The sequence below is a fragment of the Vipera ursinii genome, assembly GCF_947247035.1.
Source record: "Vipera ursinii genome assembly, chromosome: 2".
Classification (NCBI taxonomy): domain Eukaryota; kingdom Metazoa; phylum Chordata; class Lepidosauria; order Squamata; family Viperidae; genus Vipera; species Vipera ursinii.
The window spans coordinates 87,890,098-87,914,457 of NC_139513.1; the positions used below are offsets into that span (position 1 = coordinate 87,890,098).

Consider the following 24,360-nt stretch of genomic DNA (forward strand, 5'->3'; position numbering starts at 1 on the left):
CAGCTTTTACTGCAATTGCTATGTTCCTCCAACTTAACAGTAACAAGTGTATTGAAAGAATACATGTACATTTATCAATATTCTTTTTAGAAAATGGGGGCTTTATAGTCGGGCCCAAATTACTTGGACAGAGCGATAAAAAATATTAAAAACTTCTGGTCTAAAATACATGTTATGCCTGTTTGCCTACAACAGCTAAATCCTCCTCAAGTCCTGTTACCCAAAGCACTGCCATTATTCCCAAGACCTTAAGAACAATTCAATTAATAAGCATGTTTGCTCCAAGTCCCTTGGATGAAAGTAACAACTGTTGTGTAGTGGTATGCATGTTACCAAACTGCTTATTCTGCCTCACAACATAAGAGGGCTGAATAAGCCAAACAATGTGTTATTCAGACTTTAAAAGATTAACCAATCTCTCCTTAGAAAAATGGCCTCAGCCCATCCTAAAATCAGATGGTTCTCCTTGTCATCCCCAAAAATGTTTTGCTCAGATACGTGAAGATTCTAGAAGACCAAAAATGTATTCTTTCATATGCATCTACCTAAAAAGTTAGGAATTAAAATGGGAAATGTTATCTAAAATATTTGTAAGTATACTTGTTTCCTTTTACTCCAATTGTATTCGGTGAAATAAAAGTTGGCATTACAAGTTGGAAGCTGATTAAAGAATGAGTCATAGATTCAGATGCAAGTTGTGTTAGCTTTGCCTTTGGAGCCTGATTGCTATGATCCAACAATTATGAAATCTTGTGCAGAACCTAAAATTCATATTTAAACATATTGTTAGTCCCATATTAAATATAAGAACAGATTCATATAAATATGTCAAGTATACATTTATTAAACATCCTTAGCAACTCACAAATCTTTATGAAGATAAAAATCACAAATGCATAAAAACTCTAATATATACTCAGAGCAAAAACCAGGTTATCTCTTAAATGACTACTAGAAGGTATAACATTCCTAAATTCTTTAACCTATGGCAGTGGCGGCAAACCTAAGGCACACGTGCCAGAGGTGGCACTCAGAGCCCTCTCTGTGGGCACGCGTGCCATTGCCCATGCCCCGCCTCTCCCCACAGCCCCCTCCTCACCAGAAGCCCCCCGGAGAGTCGACCCCCGGCATGGCCTGTGCAGAGCAGTGCAGCCAAGAACATGGCAGCCAGGCAGCAGGGACAAGACTCCACCTTTGCGCCCCAAAGTGCGCAGCTGCTGCTGCTGGGTGAGAGTGGACAGCGTGGCTGCCATGGTGCTACAGGTCATCTGGGTGATCAGCGGGCCGTGGAGGCGGTGGGTAGCCCTGCGAGTGGGCAGGGTGGAGTAGAGGGTGGAGCAGGTAGGTGGGCCAGGGGGTGGTGCTGGTTTTGGGCACTCGGTCTCTAAAAGGTTCACCACCACTGACTTATGGCGTTGCTAGAACTGGATGAATGACTGCAGGTGCAGAATTTAGACACCCAGATGGCTGCTAAATTTAAAACCATGGATGTACAAAGAAAAGGCTTCTCTGCCCCTTTTTTCCTCCTTTAGAGGCTCCCTGAAGAAATGAAAGTAAGAGGAGATACAGCAGACTCAAGGGCATCAATGATTTTTTTTTAAAAAAAATAATAAATTAACAAATAAGGTAACTGCTGTATGAGGTATAAGACACAAAATTGGGAAAACCAGGGAGAGTAAATGAGGGTTGAGGCCTAGTTTGATGTAGTGGTTAAAACATTAAGCTAAAAACCAAGAGATCATGAGTTTTAGTTGCACTCTGGGCACAAAGCCAGCTGGGTGATCTCAGGCCAGTCACATTTTCTCAGCCTTAGAAAGCAGGTAATGGCAAACTATTTCTGAAAAACCATGCCAAGAAAACTGCAGGGACTTGTCCAAGCCGTCTCCAAAAAAAATCAGACATGACTGAACAGAATTAGAAAAAAGGGGGTTATTAACAAGGAGATGGAATAATGTGGAATGCATGTGGGCCCCCAATCTCCATCAAATCTGCCCACACCATTATTCCTAAATACGATTAGAAGATATCAATATAGGCTTCTACTCTCCTTCTCTTCCTTCCTTTTCCTCTACAGATTTTATAATCTGCTTTACAATGATGCAGCATTGTCCAGCAGTTACACAAACGATAATTAACAATCTCTAGATTCCATTAGTTACCATGGTTTGTCAAACTAAGTCCAAATGCCAGCTTTGAATTCTAATCATGAGGGCAGTTTTACTCAATGATGACCATAGCCAGTGCTGATATAGATATAATGCTATGCTGACTGTAACAACATAAAAACCATGGAAGATAATTTGTACGCATGTAGCCTGTTGTACATCCTGGAATTCTCAACTGTAATTATGCATCTGAAAAAACAACTTCATGGGACAGCTAAGATCAGGATCGCATATGTAAAATTACAGTCCTCGTACAAATACTAGCCACAGAATATCCCAATGATGCAACATAAGCCTCCCATTTGTATCACAGGTGTTAATAGCATGTTATGGAGAGGCGCTTTATGGAGAATAAAATCCTGCCATATAAAGCGTTGGCAGCATGTTTTTCCACCGTTCAAGATGACACAATGTCTATTTTCACTCTGGGACATCAAGAGGTACTCTGTGTTCCTACTGCCAGTGTAGAAGGACCCACTGTGGTTATATTTGATTGGTGGAATTTTTGCACTGTCCTGAAATCTGGAGATAAAAATAGGAATCCTCCTGGTTCACAATAAGAAAAGGAAGGAATTTAATGAGAAACATTCACAACAGAGACAAAAAAAAACCACAAAACCCCCCCAAAACCTGAATGAGCATTCTAAGTTTAAAGGAAAGAACAATAGGAGCTGAAAACAATTCTATGTTGAGATAAACCTGCCACCCAAAAGAACAAGATAAGACTTTTGAACTTTAAAGCCTCTGCATGATATATTCAGGGAGATAAGAGAACAGAAAGAATTGATCATAACCAGTGGAGGGGTTTGAAAATGTCAGAGGAACTAAGTGACTCATCCCTGTGTACAGGAAATCTTTTCAAAAGGAGCAAAAGAGGAAGGTGGGCAGAGGATAAATGTGTGGAAAAGGAAAACATTAAAAAGAATAAAGGCATCTTTTAGCTTTAAAATGTCCAAATAAAATACAGGGCCATTGGGGGGAAAACATTAATCTTTTAAAATGGTGTAATTCTGAAGAGCTTATTTAGAGGCCAGGCCAAGGTATCACACACACAATATCCAGTTTCAATGTAAACACTTATTAGATTTTTATCCCACTTAATAATTTGCAAATTTAATGGTACTTCTGTTAAAAGCCCTGCTAAAATGCCTCACTTCTTTTGTAACCCTGGAAGAAATAGCTAATCCTGCAGATCTTGAAAGATCTGTACTTCAAGCTTCTCTATTAACACTATTAAAAACAAAACAGGCTTCCCGAAATTACATACGACAGCACCGAGGTTCCTAATTTTGCAAATGGAAACCCGCAATTGAAGTACACTTTCACTCCTCTATACGCTGAGTATAACTACATTTATCTGACTGACCCAGATAGAATGCATCACGGTTACCTGGATAAAGCATAACTGAACTGTACAGTTATTAGTCAGAATATATATTGGTGCAAACATGCCTTGTGAAGTAGGAAACAGAGGAGACTACTGCTAGTTTACATATGCACGTTACCATTTGAGGTTTATAATATCCCACAGTTATTTTAACAAGTGAACACAAACTGACACAATTTATAACCCATAGTAAATTGTCAATCATCCAGAGCGTGCAGCTTGACAGACGTAGTAAATTTTGCATGCCATGTCCAAGGCTGCACACTACTGTAGGTTTTGTAGGTTTAATGGGTTTTAAGGAATAAAATGAATTCCTTTTAAAGCTCCGGTCCTTGGAAAAAGGGTTACCATTTGGGAACCACACCAACTCTAGGACAGAAGGGCAACGTAGATGGCCTGTGGCCAGAGTGCATGTTGATTACATGGTAAATTTACTTACATAAACCACAGAATAAAAATGGCATTGTTTGATATTTTTCTTTGTGCTGAAATGTTTTCATTTGTTATGAAACATGTTAGTAACAGAGCTCAATAAATATGCTAAGAGTCAGGGCTGTAAACACTAAGCTATTTATGAGCAGGTGGCCAGGTGTCAAAGAGAAGGATCTGGCAGAACAGTTGAGCAGAAGTGAAAACTTCTAATAAAATTTCCTCTTTCACAGAACTATTAAAAGGTGTGAAGGCATGTCTTCTTATAACTAGCTGATTTCACTTGTAAGTCAAAATTGCCCTGAATTCCTCACAGGAAGGACTGGATAGAAAGTGACAATTATTATTGCTCCATCATGGACCAGGACATGTATATTAAAGAAAAGAGCTTCCCTAAGACAAGGACAAAAAGAAACTCAAGACAAGAGTAATAATTAAAAAAAGGTTTCTAGGGAATGATAAGCCTATGAGTCAGGGCATCACAGTAGACCAATTTTAACCATTTTTAATCAGCTAATTGGCTGGATTCACATGGTATTCTGAATCATAAACTCTGCTTCACAAAGCAAAATGTCTGCAATCATACAACATTCTATGCAAAAACCATGTAAATCATATCATGGTTTAGCAAAATGTATATGAACTCAGCCTCTTAGTCACCATGGAGATTGCAAACCTGCATACAGAGATTTGCAATATTATGTTGAAACCCAGCCAAAGAAAACAGGACTCACTACTGTCAAAGAAAACAAAGGATCTTGTCCTATTGAAAGCAACATATATTTGGGGACTAATATTAGTACCTCAAACAGGTTATTACAAGTCTACTAGATTCCTATTTATCTTACTCATCTGATATCTTCTGCCAAGAGTGAAAACAACATCTCTTAATAAGTAACTTCATTTAAAGGTAAAGGTTCCCCCGCACATGCATGCTAGTCGTTTCCAACTCTAGGGGCTGGTGCTCATCTCCGTTTCAAAGCCGAAGAGGCAGCGCTTGTCCAAGGACGTCTCCGTGGTCATGTGGCTGGCATGACTAGACGCCAAAGGCTTACGGAATGCTGTTACCTTCCCACCGTAGCGGTTCCTATTTTTCTACTTGCATTTTTACGTGCTTTCAAACTGCTAGGTTGGCAGAAGCTGGGATGAGTAACAGGCACTCACTCTGTTACGCGGCACTCGGGATTCGACCCGCCAAACTGCCGACCTTCTGATCGACAAGCTCAGCGTCCTAACCCACTGAGCCACCGTGTCCCTCTAACTTCATTTAAGAAACCTAAATAGGGAGTGATTCCTAGTGAGTTTAATGTACTCCCTCTCCTGCTTTTTTCTTGCTTCCTGCCCTGCCAAATACATAAAAGTGAACCAAGCACATGATTTATCAGAATATAGGATCCCATAGATCAGGGGTCTGCAACCTTGACAACTTTTAGACTTGTGGACTTCAGCTCCCAGAATTCTTCAGCCAGCATAGGAATTCTGGGAGCTGAAGTCCACAAGTCTTAAAGTTGTCAAGTTGCAGACCCCTGCCATAGATTACAGATGGGTAACTATGGCCCCTTTAAGACCTATGGATTTCAACTCCCAGAATTCCCGGGCTAGCCACAGGTTGTAGTTGAAGTCCATAGGTTGTAAAGGAGCCATGGTTGCCCACCCTTGCCATAGATATTAATTGGGGACACAAGAAAAGCACGTCTATGAATGTGAGTAACATGTAGCATTCCGTCTCACTGCTTAAACATGTTGCTCTCTTTTGGAAATTTATGCTAAGTGTCCTTAGAAGAATAAGGAAAATGCCTTGTAGGAAACAATATGCAACCACAAAACCAATAAAATAAAGGCTTTATCTCTTGATATATTTTTCTGTATAAAATATAGAATATTTTATAACACTTGCTTTCTGAATCTGCTCCCTAAAGCATACATTTAGACTAATCATGACTGAATACACAGAATTAACCTATAAAATAATACACCATAAAAGTACACCACCATCCAACTAGAAGTAGAGACCACTGTAAATATTCAAAAATTTTCACTGTGCAACTGTTTTAAGAGACATATTTGTGCAGAGAATTGAAATTATGGTTCAGGATATCTGCAAAGGCTAATGAAGTTTCCTGGTGATGATTTACACCTTCAGGCAACACATTTTCAGTTGCTGCAACTGGAATAATTATATCTGATTTGCTGTAACAATTTGTGGACAGCACTGGTCACATATTTCATTAGACCACATCACATAAATAGGATTATGAATGACTGAATTAGCCTTGAGGTTCAAGAATACCACAGAATTCAGTTTTTACTGGTGGATGACTATTTCATCTGTATTTTGGAAGGTTTACACCTCTGATAGGATATTTGTGCAGTTAATGTAAATTATGAATGCAGCAATACATTTTAGCAAGCATCCAGCATATATTTGCCAAGAAAACTATGAATGGCCTAAATTCCCTTTATTCTCCAGGACAAAAGCCATTCCTGGACTCTGGGTTAGATAAATATGAGCCAGTCTCCAGCCTGCCATTTTCTAGTAAAATTATTGAGAAGGTGGTTAGCCTCCAACCAGAGAAAATCTTTGATGAAAAGAGTTATGTGGGTCTGGGCATGCAACTGAAATTATATTAGTCATTCCTGTGGAGGACCCACTGCACAGTTTGAGGGAAGTGGTGCACCTCTTCTTACCCACTTTCATCTCTCAGCAATGATCAGTGGTATTCTTTGAAATCTTCTTTGAGAGCTGGGCAATCGGCATTATTGAGGAAGGAGAGGTTGAGCACTTAGGGCAGGGGTGTTTAAACTTGGCCCTTTTATGACTTGTGGACTTCAAGGCACTCTGGCTGAGGAATTCTGGGAGTTGAATTCCAAAAGTCATAAAAGGGCCAAGTTTGAAGACCCCTGACTTAGGCACTCAAATGTGGGTGTCTCAGGGCTCCTCCCATTTAACATTTATTGGTACGTGAAACCAGTAAGACATAATCCGTCCGTTTGAGATCCAGTAATAATGCCAATGAGACCCAGGATTACCTCTTGACCCCAAGCCATAAAAGTGCTGTACTGTGGCTGAAGGTCTTACCCAATGCTTGGGGTATAAAGAACTGATGAAGCAAAACAGACTGTAGTTACATCCCAGCAAATTGGTACAAAAAAGACATGATTCCACTGAAGTTCGGTCTAATAGCTCTAAACAGAGTTCCGTTTCCTCAGAAATCATGAGGTGTTCGATCTGGAATTCTTCTGGACTCATGCCTCTTGCTTGCATAACAGATGGAAACCATTTCCAGGAGAGATCTTAGTCAACTTTAGCTAGTTGTGCTCATCTTCTGTATCATTAGGAGTGAAGATAATGATTTTTGCTTTGTATCTCAGAGATGCACACCTTTGAGCTAGTTTTGATTCCTAGCAACTGCCTGGATAAGTCCCTGTATTTTCCTCGGGAAGATTTCAAAACTGGCTTGCCACTGCTTCCTTCCTAGGACTAAGAGAGAGCGCCTGGCCCAGGATCACCCAGCTGGCTTTATCCTAAAGGTGTGACTAATACAGTATTCTGGTTTCTATCCTGATGCTGCAGCCACTACACCAAACTGATTTCTAGGTAGCTTACAAAATACAAATAATTAAAATTAAAGTAACAACCTGAGAAAAAGAAATCAAATGAGTAAAAATAAGATTATCAAGACCCATGTCAGGGAATCAGCAGTAGTAATTGCTCTAAGTAATTGCTTAGGAAGAGCTTATCCTCCAAGTGGGTTAGCCCCCATCCTTTTATTCCTCAGGAAGTCATGTGAAAAGCATCCTGTTCTGCATGGGTTTGGGGGAATTTGAATGTTAATGAAAGCAGCAGTTTTTAAAAAATGATTTTAATGATTTAAATATTTATAGAATTTATGACTGTTTTAATGGATCATTATAAGCTGCCTAGAGTTTTTTAAGTAAATGGCATATATATTTTGGTTCGTATGTTTGTTTTTTAATGTTTTACATAATGTATGTTTTTATCTTGGTATTAATTTTCTGTTAGTCTCCAAGAAACATATTTTGAGATACGCGGCCATATAAATTGAATGAATTAATGAATGAATAAATGAATGGATGGATGGATGGATGCCACATCTGGTTTTACTTACTAAATATGAAACACTAAAGATGCATGAAAGGAATAAACTAAGGCTAACAATAAAACTATGAAGATGATGAATGACTAAAACATATTTAAACAAATCCTGAAATATTACCATATTCTGTAAGTCAACCAGAACATAAGGTATTTTTCTTTTTATCCTCCAATCTTTATTGAGAAAGAAAGACATGACACAGGACCTTTATATAAATCCTTAATTGTATTATAACAAAGGCTTTTAGTCAGTCACCTTCTCTTTACCTATACTGTCTTCTAAAGACTTCTCAGCTAGTATCCATAAATAAATTAGGTCATGAAAGCCAGTGGAAAGATAATTCTGTCAGCAGCCTTCAATAATGCTAATGAAATTAGAATGTTTTCCTCTTTCTTATAGCTATTGCCGTGTATTAAAAATATTTGGGAATTTAGGGCACTTTTCACATATTACGAACCTAAGATTTCATAGGCTTCATTTATAAGTGGTGGCAAATTTATACTGAAATACTGGCCGACATGCAGGACTATTAGGGGTATGACTAGAGAGGAAAGAACGGAATCCCCAGGAAAAGCTTCAAGTTCAAATCCTGCCCAGGGGAGACCAGTATTAGAAGACTTTATGAAGTGCCTCTGGAAGAAGAGAAAAATGTTTTTGCATCTCCATGCGCTAATGGCATCTGAAGACAAGACAAAAACATATGTGGCGCACTGGTATGACATCAACATTGCAATAGGTTATGGTGAAGGGTAGCAGGGTAAAAACAATGGTGAAATCACATATAGTAAAATGGGATCTTTTACTTGAACACTGATTTATGTACGAAGAATGGCATGGGACTTGGGTTTGGCTAGTCTAAAGAAAAGAAGAAATAGGGGAGACATGATAGCAGTGTTCCAGTATCTGAGGGGCTGCCACAAGGAAGAGGGGGCCAGGTTGTTCACCACAGCACCAGAGGGAAGGACGAGAAACAATGGTTGGAAACTGATCAAGGAGAGAAGCAACCTGGAATTAAGGAGAAACTTCCTGACAGGACAATCAACCAGTGGAACAGTTTACCCCCAGAAATCATGGGCGTTCCATCACTGGAGATTTTTAAGAAGAGACTAGACATTCGCCTGAGATAGTATAGGTTCTCCTCCTTGAGCAGGGGGCTGGACTAGAAGACCTCCAAGGCTCTATTCTATTCCTATTCTTGGCTGAGGAATTCTGGGAGTTGAAGTCCACAAGTCATAAAAGGGCCATGTTTGAAGACCCCTGCTCTATAGGCTATCCAGTTATCTGGTTATTATCAATGCAGAACTAAAAAATTCAATAGCAAATCTTTTCTGGGTGAGATGCCTGGTAATATGCTCTTTGATAAGTTAAAACAAAATTAATAAAATAAGCGGACAAAATGAAAAGATATCCAACATATGTTTTAGGAGAAAATATTTCACAATAAATTTTGTAAAAAAGAATCTTATGACAGATCCCAAAGTGGTTATCACTTTATTAAAGTCTTCTGCTCCAATGATCTGATCCTCTAAGGACTGAGTAAATATTACTTTTAATATTTCTAACAGAATAGCAAAAGTGTTGACTAAAAAATTTTCTGGATAGAAAAGGTAAGAGAATCCTTCAATATTTTATCCAGTGTTTCTAGGCATTTTAAATTGTTTTTGTATTTTGCTAGTTTCTTTGAATTATGTATAGGCAATAGAAGATTGGGAAGAGTGTCTATATAAATAAAATATAAGAAGAAGCAATAACAATTCTAGGTCTAATCCAACAAAAAGAGGAGCAAGTTTTTGGACTGTGGTGTGACAGTTAATTCTCACATGATCAAAGTAAGCAACCTGATATCAGATCACATAATTCCCAAAGAACAGATGGAAACTTTACCTCCCATCCAAAACAGAATCATTGCTAGACCTTTTATATACTGCAGGAGGAAAAAAAGAGGGCAAAAAACCTGAGCAACAATTGTTATATAGAGAGCTTGTATTTCATACACAGTAGTCACTGGAATACTTCCATAATGCCTTTGCAGTTTTGCTGTAAGATATATACAGAGAAATAAATATCTGAAGCTTCCTGTCCTGAGAAATATCTTTTAATCAAGAGAAAGTTGACTAAAAGGGAAGTATGCGATTAGGAAATTATAAATATTAGTAATGTACAAAGATGCATGGCAGAAGCAACTGCTAATAGGTTGCCGGACATCCCAAGTAACCAATAAACATGCGTACATATTGTTCTGTCAGCATATATCTGAGTGTAAATAGTAATAAAATACACATATGAAATGCAGGGCACAAGGGAGATATCCCTATGTATATCTCGTCAATATAAATATGTGCATACAGCTCAGCTAAGGTAGAATCATGAGTTAAAGAGCAAGAACGTAAAAACTTTCTTGTTCTGCATAATGGTTAGAGTATACAGATCACAAAGTTTATTACAGAAGAATCATAAAATAAAAAGGGAATCAAAGAGGGAGAAGAAAAGTGTGGCAGGCCGGAGAAGTTCCCTCAGTGGAAGTAATGAAGCAACTCTCTTTGTGCCTTTTACAGCTACATGACTGGGCTGCCAGAGACCAAGGGAGCTGGGAGCTGGGATCTGAGAAGCCAAGTAGCAGTTGAATAATAGTAACTTTATTGTCACTTTGAATGTACACCAATCGACATACATCAAAATGAAATTTCGTTGCATACAGCTCTCAAAGGGTCACCACCTCCGATATATACTCCTTGTTCGTGGCCCGCTCAAATTTCACATTGTCCATTTTAGTCTCTAGGGCAGACATGTCAAACACAAGGCCCGGGGGCCAGATCCGGCCCGCGAAGTGGTTTCATGTGGCCCGCGAAGCCATCCTGGAAACAGTGAGGGACCGGCCCCCACTGCCTTGGCCCTGGCCCAGAGACCCTCCTTCTGCCAGAGACCCTCAGATCTGTCCCACTCCTGCCCAGGCCCCCATAGGCACCCTTGATGCGAACGATGTAGAGCTGACCACGCCCACCCAGTAGGCCATACGCACTCTAGCCATGCCCACTCAGTAGGCCCCGCCCACCCTGGCCATACCCACCCGGCCCCCTGAGGGCAACCGCAATGCTGATGCGGCCCTCAATGAAATTGAGTTTGACACCCCTGCTCTAGGGATTGAACGATAGCACACAGGACAGATGGAAATGGGGCTCCATGTGGCTTAGCCCTCAAATTAGCTTGTATTCTGACAACCTCGCCTTCTTTCCTTTTTCTGATCCTGATGCTTCCACCTTTTCCTTTAAAAGGCCTTGCTTCTTTTCGCCCCTGGAGCACGCTGCCGCCACCACCAACTCCTCCAAAAGCCTCTCTCTTTTCCTCTGGGCCTGCCGACAGCCTCATCCAGTTCCTTCGCTCCATAAGCTCCAGGTGCTCTCCTTCTCTGCCTCCTCTGGAAACAGCCCTGATTTGCAATACAATCCATCACTAGGCCAGCAGTCAGATCTTGCTGCTGGTAGAACAGATTCAAACAGTGCCAACGACTTTTAACGGTCTCACCAACAGTTCCAAAACAACTAGAAACTCCCATGCCAGCAAAGATTGTCGGTCGTTTGTCGTATGTTACCTTAGTTCCACCACGTTGCTCAAACACATTAAAATCTTCCTGATCATGTGGCCTATAGCCCTTAATATCCCTCCCTTGGTAAAAAGATGTTCAGAGAAAGAAAGAGAGCCGCATCCATTGTTGCTGCTTCTCTGAGAAGAGCCCTGCCAAGTGTCCCCAACTGCAGTAGCAGAAGGAGACCAGCAGGAAGAAAACAGAAGAAACCAGCACCACAGCGGCAGCCATAATGGCAGCAAGGAGAATGTTAACATCTCAGGCTATGCCAAGGGCTGTCATTTTCTCTACGAGGGACTGACCGCTGCCCAGACCTATCTGGAAAGCTAGTGCAAGAAAACCAGGTGAATTATATCGGGAAAACAAGAGCTTCCAAGCCGCTAAGGAAAAGCCGGCCCGGCCGACATTTGACAGTTGACAGCTGTCAAATGGCCGCCCGAAGCAACGGCGCACGCGCACAAACCAGCCGGCCGCCATTCCCGTTGACAGCTGTCAAAAGGGCTGCCGGAGGCCAACGTGCACGCGCCAGATTTGACAGTTCCCGGAACTGTCAAATCCGCAGTCTTCAACCTAGTCCTCCAAGTGAGCTAAGCGCTCAGCTGGAAGGAATTCCCTGACAGCCGCCGAGCTGTCAAAATACTGTTCATCGATTGGCCGCCCTCAGAACGGCGGGAAAAACACTGTTACCTGATTGGTTGTTTGTTTTGACAGTTCCCTATAAAAGCCCGGATTGTTTTGACAGTCAGCTGCCGGGAGCTGAACCGAATAAACCTTTCGAACCTTGCCTACGGTCTCGCGTCTGTCTTTCTAAAGACAATTCACCTGGCGACGAAGGTGGGATCCCGGTACTATAGAGCTGCATATTGAGCCGAGTCACCCCGCAAAGGAGTTCCGATCCCTCCCGCTGACAAGTCACTGCTGAAGCCACTTGGAGGGCAAAGGAACCCCTTGTAGCAGCTTGAACAGTACTGTGGACCCAGACCATGGCAAATTTAGGTCACGTCAGAGAATTCGACGTCCGCCATCCTGAAGGATGGGAGTCGCACTGGGGGCAAATTGAAGGCTACCTCGTTGTCAATAAGATAACGGAGGACCGCCACAAAGCTGCCGCCCTCCTCTGTCTAAGCGGGCCTGCCGTCTACGACATCGCCGTAGGGCTTTGCAGCCCTGACCCCATCGCGACCATTCCGTACGCCGTGCTGACCGACCGCCTCAGCAAGCACTTCATGCCCCGTCGGTCCGAGCTATTCTGGCGCCTCCATTTCGCCCGCCGCCACCAGCAACCGGGCGAAACCACCACAGCCTTCATCGCGGCGGTACGTCACGCCGCCCGCCGGTGCCAATTTCCCGACCTGGAAGACCGCATCAGAGACCAGGTTATCGCCGGCCTCTCTAACGAGCGGCTCCAGCGGAAGCTGGTAGCCAGGCCCACGATGGACCTCGCTCAACTCACGTTAGAGATCATGGCCTACGAAGATAGCCACCGTGAGGTCTCTCCGGTGTACAGAGGCAGCCCAGCCGGTTCAGTCCACCACGCCAGGGAGCCGGACGACGAGCAACCAGAGACCTACACCGGCGTCGACGACATCATGTCTCGTTTCAGCAAGATGAGCGCCGACCACGGAAAGAACCGCAGGCCATTCAGACCAGCCGGTCCGGGCTCAAGGCCCACCGCCACAGGGCTGAAACCTAAATGTGCCAGCTGCGGCGGGGCTCACGCCAGAGCCACATGCCGTTTCAGAAACGCCAAATGCCACGGATGCGGAAAGACCGGGCACATTCGCTCAGCATGCCGCAGTTCGAACCGGGAAACCCTCCACGAGCTTGAGGAAATTCCGGCAGGTAGGACCCAGGTCCCTCCCCCAGCCAAGGGAATTCCCCGGCCCTCAGTCTTGTCCATACAAGCCGAAACAAAGAGGTCGCCCATCCACCAGTTACAACCCAAAATTAAAGTTTGGGTTAAAATCCAAGGGGTGCCCTGCGAGATGGAGGTCGACTCCGGCTCCTCAGTTTCAATAATGTCTTGGGACACCCTCAGGAAAATTGGGTTAAAAAATAGACGCCGTATTCCCCTGCAGCCCTCTAAAATACTCCTCGCAGATTTTCAGGGAGCTGCCATTCAATTAAAGGGACAGGCACAAATAAAAGTAGAATATAAAAAGTTCCTGGGGCAATTAACGATCCAGGTCACTGAGGCACCCAGGTCCACCCTCCTGGGGTTAGACTGGTTTGAAGCCCTGGGCATCCACCTAGAAGGCACCAACCGTATACAATCCCAAACATTAGAACAGGTTTGCCAAGCGTTCGCAGACGTTTTCGACGGAACGCTTGGCAAATACACAGGCACCCCCATAGACCTCAAATTAAAACCTGAGGTAGCTCCCATCCGCATCAAGGCAAGAAGGGTCCCCTTTGCGTTGAAACAAAAAATCGAGGCAGAATTAGACCGTTTAATCAGCCTTGGGGTCCTAGAACCAACAGACGGGGGAACCTGGGAAACTCCCATAGTCACACCAGTCAAACCCAATGGTGACGTGAGACTATGCGCGGACTATAAGGCGACGCTAAACCGCGCTTTAAATCCCCATGCATACCCAGTGCCAGCTGTCAGGGACGTGCTGTCAGAAATTGGGTCCGGTTCAATATTCGCCAAACTCGACCTAGCGCATGCCTTCCTGCAACTACCTGTCACCCGAGAAACAGCAGAAGCTCAAACCATTGTCACACACCGAGGCGCTTTCAGGGTAAACCGCCTCCAATTCGGCATCTCAGTGGCTCCTGGCATCTTCCAGGAGGTCATGGAGAAAACATTAAAAGGAATCCCAGGTGTATGCCCCTATTTCGATGACATACTCATCGCAGGGGAATCAGAAAACAATTTAGCAGACAGACTACAAGAAGTATTATTAAGATTTAGAAAAGCGGGGCTGAAACTTAAACGGGAAAAATGTTCTATAGGCGTCCCATCTGCAGATTTCTTAGGCTACAGAATTGACTCACAGGGAATTCACCCCACGAACTCAAAAGTCCTTGCCATCAAAGGTGCCCCGACCCCAAAGAATAAAACCGAGCTCCAAGCTTTCCTTGGACTTTTAAACTTTTACCATGCTTTCCTACCAGGGAAAGCAACAATCGCAGAACCCCTACACAGGCTGCTTGACAAAGGGGCAGCCTGGCAGTGGACAACAGCCCATGAAAACAGTTTTAGAACACTCAAACAAATGCTTTCCAGCAACGCCACCATCTCCCACTACAAAGAAGACAAACCCCTCTGTCTAGCCTGCGACGCATCCCCATACGGGATCGGAGCAGTTTTGAGTCATTTAGACAGCAACGGCACCCAAGCCCCGGTGGCATATTATTCAAGAACACTTTCACAAACCGAAAGAAATTATGCCCAGATAGATAAAGAAGACCTGGCAATTGTGGCGGGAATAAAAAAATTTCACGATTACCTTTACGGCCGCCCCTTTGTGATTTACACAGATCACAAACCACTGCTAGGACTATTCACATGGGACCGCCAGACCCCCCAAATATTATCTCCCAGGATGTTGCGCTGGACAACGTTCCTCACAGCATATTCCTACCAATTAATATACAAACCTGGACACCAAATGTGTCACGCTGACGGCCTCAGCAGGCTACCCCTACCCCACACAGAACCGGACCCAGCCCCAGCGAGCAACATCTTAGCCATTCAAGAGCTACCAGAATGCCCACTGACAGCAAAAGACATTGCTGCCGCAACTTCATCTGACAAAACACTCAGCAGAGTGTTAGCATGGGTACACACAGGCTGGCAAACCTCTTGCCCGGGCACAGAATTTCAGCCATATTTCTCCAGGCAAAGCGAACTAACGTCACACTTAGGATGTTTACTCTGGGGATGCAGGGTAATCGTGCCTTCCAAACACAGACAAAAAGTACTAGACACATTACATGAAGGCCACCCTGGCATTGTAAAAACAAAAGCACTGGCCCGCAGCTACGTCTGGTGGCCAGGAATAGACCAGGACATAGAAAGATACATCGCTGGCTGCTACCTATGCCAAGAATCCCGCCCACTCCAGCCCAGAGCTCCAATTCATAAATGGGAACTCACAAAAAACCCCTGGTCCCGAATCCACATTGATTATGCCGGCCCATTCCAGGGACAGGTCTTCCTCATAGTTGTGGATAGTTATTCCAAGTGGCTGGAGGTTCTCCCGGTTCACAGCACAACGTCTGCCGCAACCATCCAAGCCCTCAGGGGAATCTTCGCAACACACGGTCTCCCCGACGTTATTATTTCAGACAATGGCCCTCAATTTACTTCTCATGACTTTCAGATCTTCACGAGGAGAAATTGTATTAGGCATTCAACATCGGCTCCCTTCCACCCATCGTCCAACGGCCTTGCGGAGATTATGGTGAGGACCACCAAAGACGCCCTCAAAAGAATCATCACAGGGAACTGGCACCGTCGTTTGTCTCAATTTCTCTTAGCCCACCATTCCACGCCCTGCACATCCACCGGCAAAAGCCCAGCCGAACTACGATGGGGCCGCCGCCTGGTGACACGACTCGACAGACTCCACCCCGACAGACTGGCAGCCGAAATAACACCAAACACACATCCAAAAACTTTCTCCAAAGGACAAAATGTTTGGTCCCGAGATTATGGGGGAAGGGATAAGTGGGTTCAGGGGGTTATCCTGGAACAAACAGGACCATTATCATACACAGTGGACACTGGGACTGGACTCATACAACGCAGACACTCGGATCAGCTCCGACCCAGGTCACTGCCCAACCCCCCTCTGCAACCGACTCCGGGTGAGTCTTCACCAGCTGTCACCCCCGGACCTGATGAACTCCTCCAGGACCCTCAACCACCTGTCGAGCCCCACCAAGAAACAACTCCTCCAGCCACGCAACCCGAAGAGAGCAACCCCTGCCCCCGTCGGTCCAGCCGAGCTAGAAGGCCCCCCGCATACCTCGCGGACTTTGAATGGAAGGGAAACTCGCCGTCAGTTAAAAAACCTGTTAACCTTACTGTTTCAAAATGTTCAACTGTTGTTATGCATAACGTACCTGTTCGGGGGGGGGAAAGGGGGTGAATTATATCGGGAAAACAAGAGCTTCCAAGCCGCTAAGGAAAAGCCGGCCCGGCCGACATTTGACAGTTGACAGCTGTCAAATGGCCGCCCGAAGCAACGGCGCACGCGCACAAACCAGCCGGCCGCCATTCCCGTTGACAGCTGTCAAAAGGGCTGCCGGAGGCCAACGCGCACGCGCCGGATTTGACAGTTCCCGGAACTGTCAAATCCGCAGTCTTCAACCTAGTCCTCCAAGTGAGCTAAGCGCTCAGCTGGAAGGAATTCCCTGACAGCCGCCGAGCTGTCAAAATACTGTTCATCGATTGGCCGCCCTCAGAACGGCGGGAAAAACACTGTTACCTGATTGGTTGTTTGTTTTGACAGTTCCCTATAAAAGCCCGGATTGTTTTGACAGTCAGCTGCCGGGAGCTGAACCGAATAAACCTTTCGAACCTTGCCTACGGTCTCGCGTCTGTCTTTCTAAAGACAATTCACCAGGTGCATCCCATCTCAGCCAACTTGAGAAAGAATTAACAACTGACCCTCTTGAACCACTTAGATAACACTTCTGACACAGAAGTAGTTCAAGAGGTAGCACCAATAACCTGCTCATATCAGATATGGATGTTTGCTTATCAGCAGCAAAAGAAAAGAAGCAGAGGAAGCCTCAATTCTTGGGATTTTTTTTTATTAGGTTGTTCATGATTTCAAAGTCATTGTTTTTTTATTGTCTGAAGGGATGATTCCCTCCCCCCCACACACACACCAAATAATAACACCAGGTAGCCTTGTAGGGCTTCTTTTACATATTCTTTCTAGTGGTGACAGCCCCACTATGTAGACCAGACTGAAAACTCAGCTCCACAGAAAGGCTAAAACCACTTTTATTGAGAACGGGTATAATAACAGAATCTTGCAAATCTAATAGTGCTGCATCTCCTCCCTCTTCTTATATTCCAGGGAATAAGGGAGGCATCTGCCTATTCCACTTCCAAATGTTTATTTCATGAAAATTATATTTAAAAAATCCATAATTATTTTTCAAACTAGGAACAGTTATCAAGAATTTAAGATTCTTTTTATGATACCTCAAGCTCACAAATAAAATGAAAGGCAAAAGAAAAAACTCAGCCAAAATCACTTTTTGTCCCAAAAGCCGATTTATTTGCTGGAACTGAAGGAGGAACCGAGAAAAGTGATATCTTATTTCCCTTTAGAAAAAAAATCCCACTCCATTCACTATCTAAATATTTGCCAGCTAAGAAGATGTTCTGTCTAAGGCAAGAGTCCCACCCGTGCCCTACACCATCTATCTTCTCTTATCTCGTTCCCCATAGCATCCTTCAATTACTCTTAAGATCTTTCCCCGCTGCCTGTATTATAATGCTATGAAATAGAAACATACCCACCAGATTCTTACACATTCAAAGCAGTGAACTCATATTTTTTTAATATATGCTAGAAGATATCTGTTTTGCATCTAAAACCCACCTTCCCTATTTTAAGGGGACTATTTTACAGAAGGTGGAACATACCTGGACAAAACATGGGGGGGGGAGAAGAGTACTAATTGAAGGAACAATGCATACTTTACTTTACATTTCATTTCCCTCCTTCCTGTTTGCTAACATAAAGACATCCAAGAAGGTCACTACTTACACACCACAGTTCTGATTCTCAAGTGCCCTGCACTTAAAATAATCATCTGTGCCAGAATGACTAACTGTAACTCATGGTTGCAAGATTCAGTAAATGTTTCTCCTACAAGTGTAATACTTATTTTTATACTGAATTAGGGGGCTCAACTGCCTTGAAACGTTTATATGAAAGACAAAACATTTTTGCCTATGCAAAAATGTAGGAAATTTAAAACAGGAAATGCTGAGCACTTTGGAGGCACCTGCTGTACCGACACAGGAAGCTGTGGCTTCCTTATGTGTTTATTGGTTTAGACAGTGGTCCACTGTGCAAATGGCTAAGAAAGAGTTGTGTGAGAGATATGGGGAAGAACAAATACAGATGAATGAATTTAGGTCAATGTATCCATCTGTGAACTTGAAGGAAGTCCCTCAATGATCGATGCCTGGACCAGGAATACAGTGAATTTGAGGTTATATCATAGACCAGGGGTCTTCAAACTTGGCCACTTTAAGACTTATGGACTTCAACTCCCAGAATTCCCCAGCCAGCATGGCTGGCTGGGGAATTCTGGGAATTGAAGTCCACAAGTCTTAAAGCAGCCAAGTTTGAAGACCCCTGGCACAGACCAACTCACTCACTGGGATCCCTTGACAGCCTGAAATAGACTGGCATGCATTTGGGACACCAAACTTTGTTTAACAACAACTGCTACATCTCTTCCCCCAACTAGCTTCACTCCATCTACTATAGCAAGACAGGTGCAGTTTTATATTTCAATAGATAATTTTTTCCCAACTGTTTAACCTGCTCCTTGTGGATGCAGTGAATATGTGATTCTGCCTTTTGAGCTGTGATTTTGCTTTCTTTGCCTTGCTTGCCCAAATCACTGTTTTGTAACTGTTTCTTCATATTTTTAGAAATTCAATAAATCTGCTACTGCAAATCTTATCTGAGTCTGCACCTAGCACAGGAAAACCTGACCACCTCTGCATCTACCAAATGCAAGATTAACTCAGAAAACAGACTTGATAAACAGATGAGTTAAGAACTAAAAAAACCCACCTTTTTTGAGCAGTAATAAGATAGTATATTAACCATCTCTATGGATGAAATTATTTCTAGATTTGGAAAACAAGAAGATCTAGTGTATTTCATCACCCTGTTTTCTTCTCCTCTCTAAAGCAGAGGTCCCCAATCTTTTGGGCACCAGGGACCAGTTCTGTGGAGAAAGGTTTTTTCCATGGATCAGAGTGTGCATGGTTTTGTGCGCTGCCTGCATCCCAGGGATGCGGCTTTGCTTGTTTGTGCTGACCAGTTGCTGGCATGCTGCGGCCCAGTACGGGTCCACGGACTAGGGGCTGGTGACCCTTTCTCTAAAGCCCCACATACGCACTAAATATTTCAATGTGTGTCTAAATGATGCAGTCTTTCCTAGGATGTTTTGCACCAAATGTGAGAAATCTTCAGCTTGCATGATCATGAGCCAGGAAAACCAATGATTGGCTATCATGTTGGCTACATATTATAAGAACTGAAATCCACCCCATCTGAGGGCAAGCCAGGACAATCTTATTGCCTATTGAGGACTATGTCTGAGGGCTAGACTTAATCCAAACCAGTCTTGAATTCCTAGATTCCAAAGGAATCTCAAGTTTCAACTGCTGTCCTGGAACGAGGCCAGAATATTCAGTAGCCTTTCACCAGGCAGAAAACGCTGAGCCTGTTAAACAACTGCATGCCTGCAAAGTACGTTTGCAAAAATGTGAATCTGTTTAGCCTGGCTTTAAATAGGAACCTCCGGCCTGGGCAGTGCCAAGGTATCACTTTTCATCTTGACCCAGCACCAGATTCAACCTTCAGCTTTACAGCAGAACATTCAAGGCTGCAAATAAGTATGTGTGTATCAAAGTTGGTAAAGACAAATACTCTACCCACGTGTTAAAATACTGAGTAAGTTTAAAATGTAATCTGCCCAATTTCCTTTCCAATTTCTCATTAACATTTTCTAGTTTTTGAAGGTGACTTCCTTCCCTTGCCCCCATATTAATCAAAGGAGATGAAAGCACAAAAGTTTATTTCAAAACTTTCCTTCACCAACAGCTGTTGCTGCTGTCATTGCTGAGCAAGCAGTGCTTCAGGCAATTATTGACTTTGCTGAATCCTGTGGGGAGGGAGAGATTTCCTGGATAAAAATCTGAAAAACACCTTAAACATGTTTAAAATTCTGTTTCCTGTCAAAGCATTATTTTTACTGAGTAAGAATGCTATCTAATCAGTCTTCACAGTGACACTTAACATCTTTGAAGGAAAGCAGCCTCCTCAAATCTTTTATACATTTTATCACAGCTGACTTTTACCCAAAAAAAGAGGAAAAAAAGTAGAGACAGAGATACTGTTAAGTCAGTGCACAGCTTCCTCTTCTGTATATTGTATACATGGGGGAATGGCAACTGGATAATTACACTATTAAAATGCTCTTTTTATTAGTGATAAATGATAGACACTGTTGTGCATAAAGAGACCATCACAAATGACCAAGGTCCCAAATTTCCCTAGTAGAACAAAGTGTTGCTTAAGCAGATTCCAACTAGAAAAAAAAATATTCTCAGTGGACTTTGAAAGAAAAGATATATGTAGGAAATAGCTTGGTCAAGAAATGTGTGAATAATGCTACTTTGTTTTTATTACTGATTAAAACGCTTAGATACTGCTGTTCAAAAAATAACATTTTAAGTGCTTTATAACATTAAATAAAGAAACCAAGTTAAACAATCAAAGACATGAATGGGTACGAAAAAAAGAATTTGTCCCTAATATAAGAGACCTGAGTATAAAGATCAGTCATTGGTACCTAAACAATGCACCAATAAGGCCACTGAATGGTACTGGAGGAGACCATTCCACAGAGCAGGCATCCTCTCCCAGAAAGACTGACTGAATAAAGGTGACAATCCATACTTTGTGAAAGTTTGTGATATGATCTCCTTGGACAATCTCAGTGTTTATGCAGTTTATAAGCAGAAAGTCAATCTCGTAGATCAAAATCATCCAGACCTTTATGCATGAATAAGAAAACCTGTCTGTGGCCCAAAAGCAGATTAATACACAATATGCTGGGGTCATATCTGGCCAGCCAGGTGCTCAATGTAATAACCCGACCTCTGCATTCTGTGTTCACTGCAGTTTTAGAATAATCCAAGTACACAGTTAACCAATGCTTTGACAGCAGTGGCCACACAATTCCTCTTTAGGAAAAGGCAAACTTGCTAATGTCATTGTTGACCAAATGGTTCTCCTGATGATTGCATCCACTGGTTTCATGTAGATGGTTAAGAATTATTTGGGATATAATTATACCTTGATCAACTGCCATGATTCTAAGGTACTGTCATTCAATGTTATTTTCTAATACTGTCTCTGCAAGTTGGCATGTTTCCAAAACCATCTCATGGAGCTGATTCAGAAGAATACCAATGGTTAATAGTACAAAAAAAAAATAGCTGCAGGATCAACAAAATCACACTGTCATCTCTTTCTCATAGATCATCCATCAGGTCATCCAAGGCTAATTCAGTCTTAAAATTGTGTCCGAGTCCAGGTTGAAATTCATCATAACTGGTTTTTTCTCAACAAAATGAGATGCACAGTATTATCCCTCTCCAGCCCCTTGCCCCCCAAAGGAGGTGCTTTGATGAAAATAGTAAGACTTTACATCCATGTTTTGTCCCTCAGAAGGGGCACTACCACCTCTTTAAGAGCTAGTAACACAAGCTACCCCTGCTGGTGATGACCTATAAAGCCCTAAATGGCAAGGGTCCGGGATATCTGAGGGAACACCTGCTGCCAGCATCAAGCTCCCTTCGTCCAGTGCGCTCCCACAGGGAGGGTCTTCTCAGGGTGCCGCCGGTTAAAGATTGCTGGCGGGTAACACCCAGGGGTAGGGCCTTCTCAGTGGGTGCGCCTGCCCTGTGGAACCAGCTGCCTGCGGAGCTTAGGACTGTCCCTGACCTCCGTTCATTCCGCCGGGACCTGAAGACCTGGCTCTTCGAGCTCTCTGGCCCAAGCTGAGAATTTTTTAATTTTAATTTTAACTGGGTTTTTTTATTTTTCTCAGGGTTTTATTTAATCTTTTTTTAATTTGTTTTAACGTTTGTATTGATTTTCTTTTAAATGCCCTGTAAACCGCCCTGAGTCCTTCGGGAAAGGGCGGTATATAAATCTAAATAAATAAAATAAAATAAAAATAAAAATGTACCCAATCACTTTACAGATATACTTAGCTCAGCTAGCTCTAACAGCCAAGAGGGGCAGAGGTCAAGAGGGGCAGAGGTCAAGAGGGGCAGACTGATCAGCTACAAGCATCTTGTACATATCCTCAGGCCTTCAAAACTGAAAGCACTGAGACATAATTGGACCAAATGATACGCTAGATATTGTGTCAAAAGTAGAATACGAGATGACATGAACATGATTTTATCTTCCGAATGTCTTGCAAATTGGTCATAGTAGGCTTTTGGGATTATCAAGGGCAAATACCAAGTGAAAATCACCCAACCATCCAAGCTTTGACATGTGTGTTCAAGGAAAACACCCAGTTCTGTCTTATCTTTCATCAAAACAGAACCAATGGTAAGGAACATCAGTTCTCACCTAAGAGGATCCTATCCACACATTCTAAATTCATCCCCTTACACCAGGGACTTGGACTCACATTATTATAAGCACTAAAAGCAACTCCTACAGAGCAACTAACCCTTTTAAAGTTGCTCTCCATGTTCAAAATATACCTGTGCTAGAGAAAAGATCTGTAGCTGGTTATAGCAAGGAAATAGCCAAGCACCTCCTAGAACAGCGATGGCAAACCTTTTAGAGACCGAGTGCCCAAATTGCAACCCAAAACCCACTTATTTACCACTAAGTGCCAACACGGCAATTTAATCTGAATACTGAGGTTTTAGTTTAGAAAAAACAACTCATACATTAACATCTTTTGTCTTAAAAGAAAAATACAATAACAGAGCTTTCAATGATACAAACAACTTTTTAATGAAAGGTAAAAGTTTGCATTTGGCACACTTTTGAACAATTAATGTGATTTTTGCTGTTGTATGCATGCTGATAATTTGTCTAACTTTGGCTTATACTTTGTAAGTTTGAGAGCAACACATGCAGCACTCAGGTCATCTTAGTCTGTTTCTGGTGTCAGATTTGATATAATTCAAAGCTGAAAACAGTGTGCTCGCTCCGGAGGCTTGTTTTGGCTAGGAAGGGGCTTGAGAAATGGCTTTTTCCTGTGAAAACATAGTGAAAGAGCAAGGCGTTCATGCCCACAGAGAGGGCTCCAAGTGCCCCCCTCTGGCACACGTGCCATAGGTTTGCCACCACTGTCCTAGAAGTTAATAGAGCTAGAATAATACGTCTCTTAATTCTCTTTAAAGCCAAGAAAAGGCAAGAAAATGTTTTTTTAAGAAGAGCTAGTAGGTTCTAATGAGGCAGAATGCCTTTCATCTCCATTCCAACTTCCCCAACCTTTTAGTAAATTCTCATTTGGTTAATTTCAGTGATTGTTACAGTTCATGTTTCATATTAAAATAATGCATACTTTGAAAATGACTCAGAAGAAATGCTACGGAGAAGTACTGCATCTTTCTGCTTCCTTTTTCAGATTTCAATGCAAGCCTAAAACCAGATGCCCCTGCTTTAAAAATTGCATTAAAGAGTCAGTTGTAATGCTCTGATTTATTAAAGCAGCAGCCTATTTTCAGGTGTGCACAGAAGCTTGAAGGAAGAAACAAGCTATTCAACAAACAGAAGAGAAGAGAAGCACTGTAATCAAGCAAACTCTAAAGCTGCTCTTCCATATGATTTTTGTAGCATACACAGTCCCATTTTATCAACCACTCTGGCTTTCACTAACAATGCCTTCCAAGACAAAGAAGTAAATTTCAAAATTTCC

The 24,360-nt window shown here is 42.8% G+C and overlaps 1 protein-coding gene across 3 annotated transcripts in view; it reads right to left on the reverse strand.

The window, feature by feature from the left end:
* Window positions 1-24,360, reverse strand: part of JADE2 (jade family PHD finger 2) — a 202,517-nt gene that overhangs the window by 120,662 nt on the left and 57,495 nt on the right. The gene's annotated exons all lie outside the window — the stretch shown is intronic.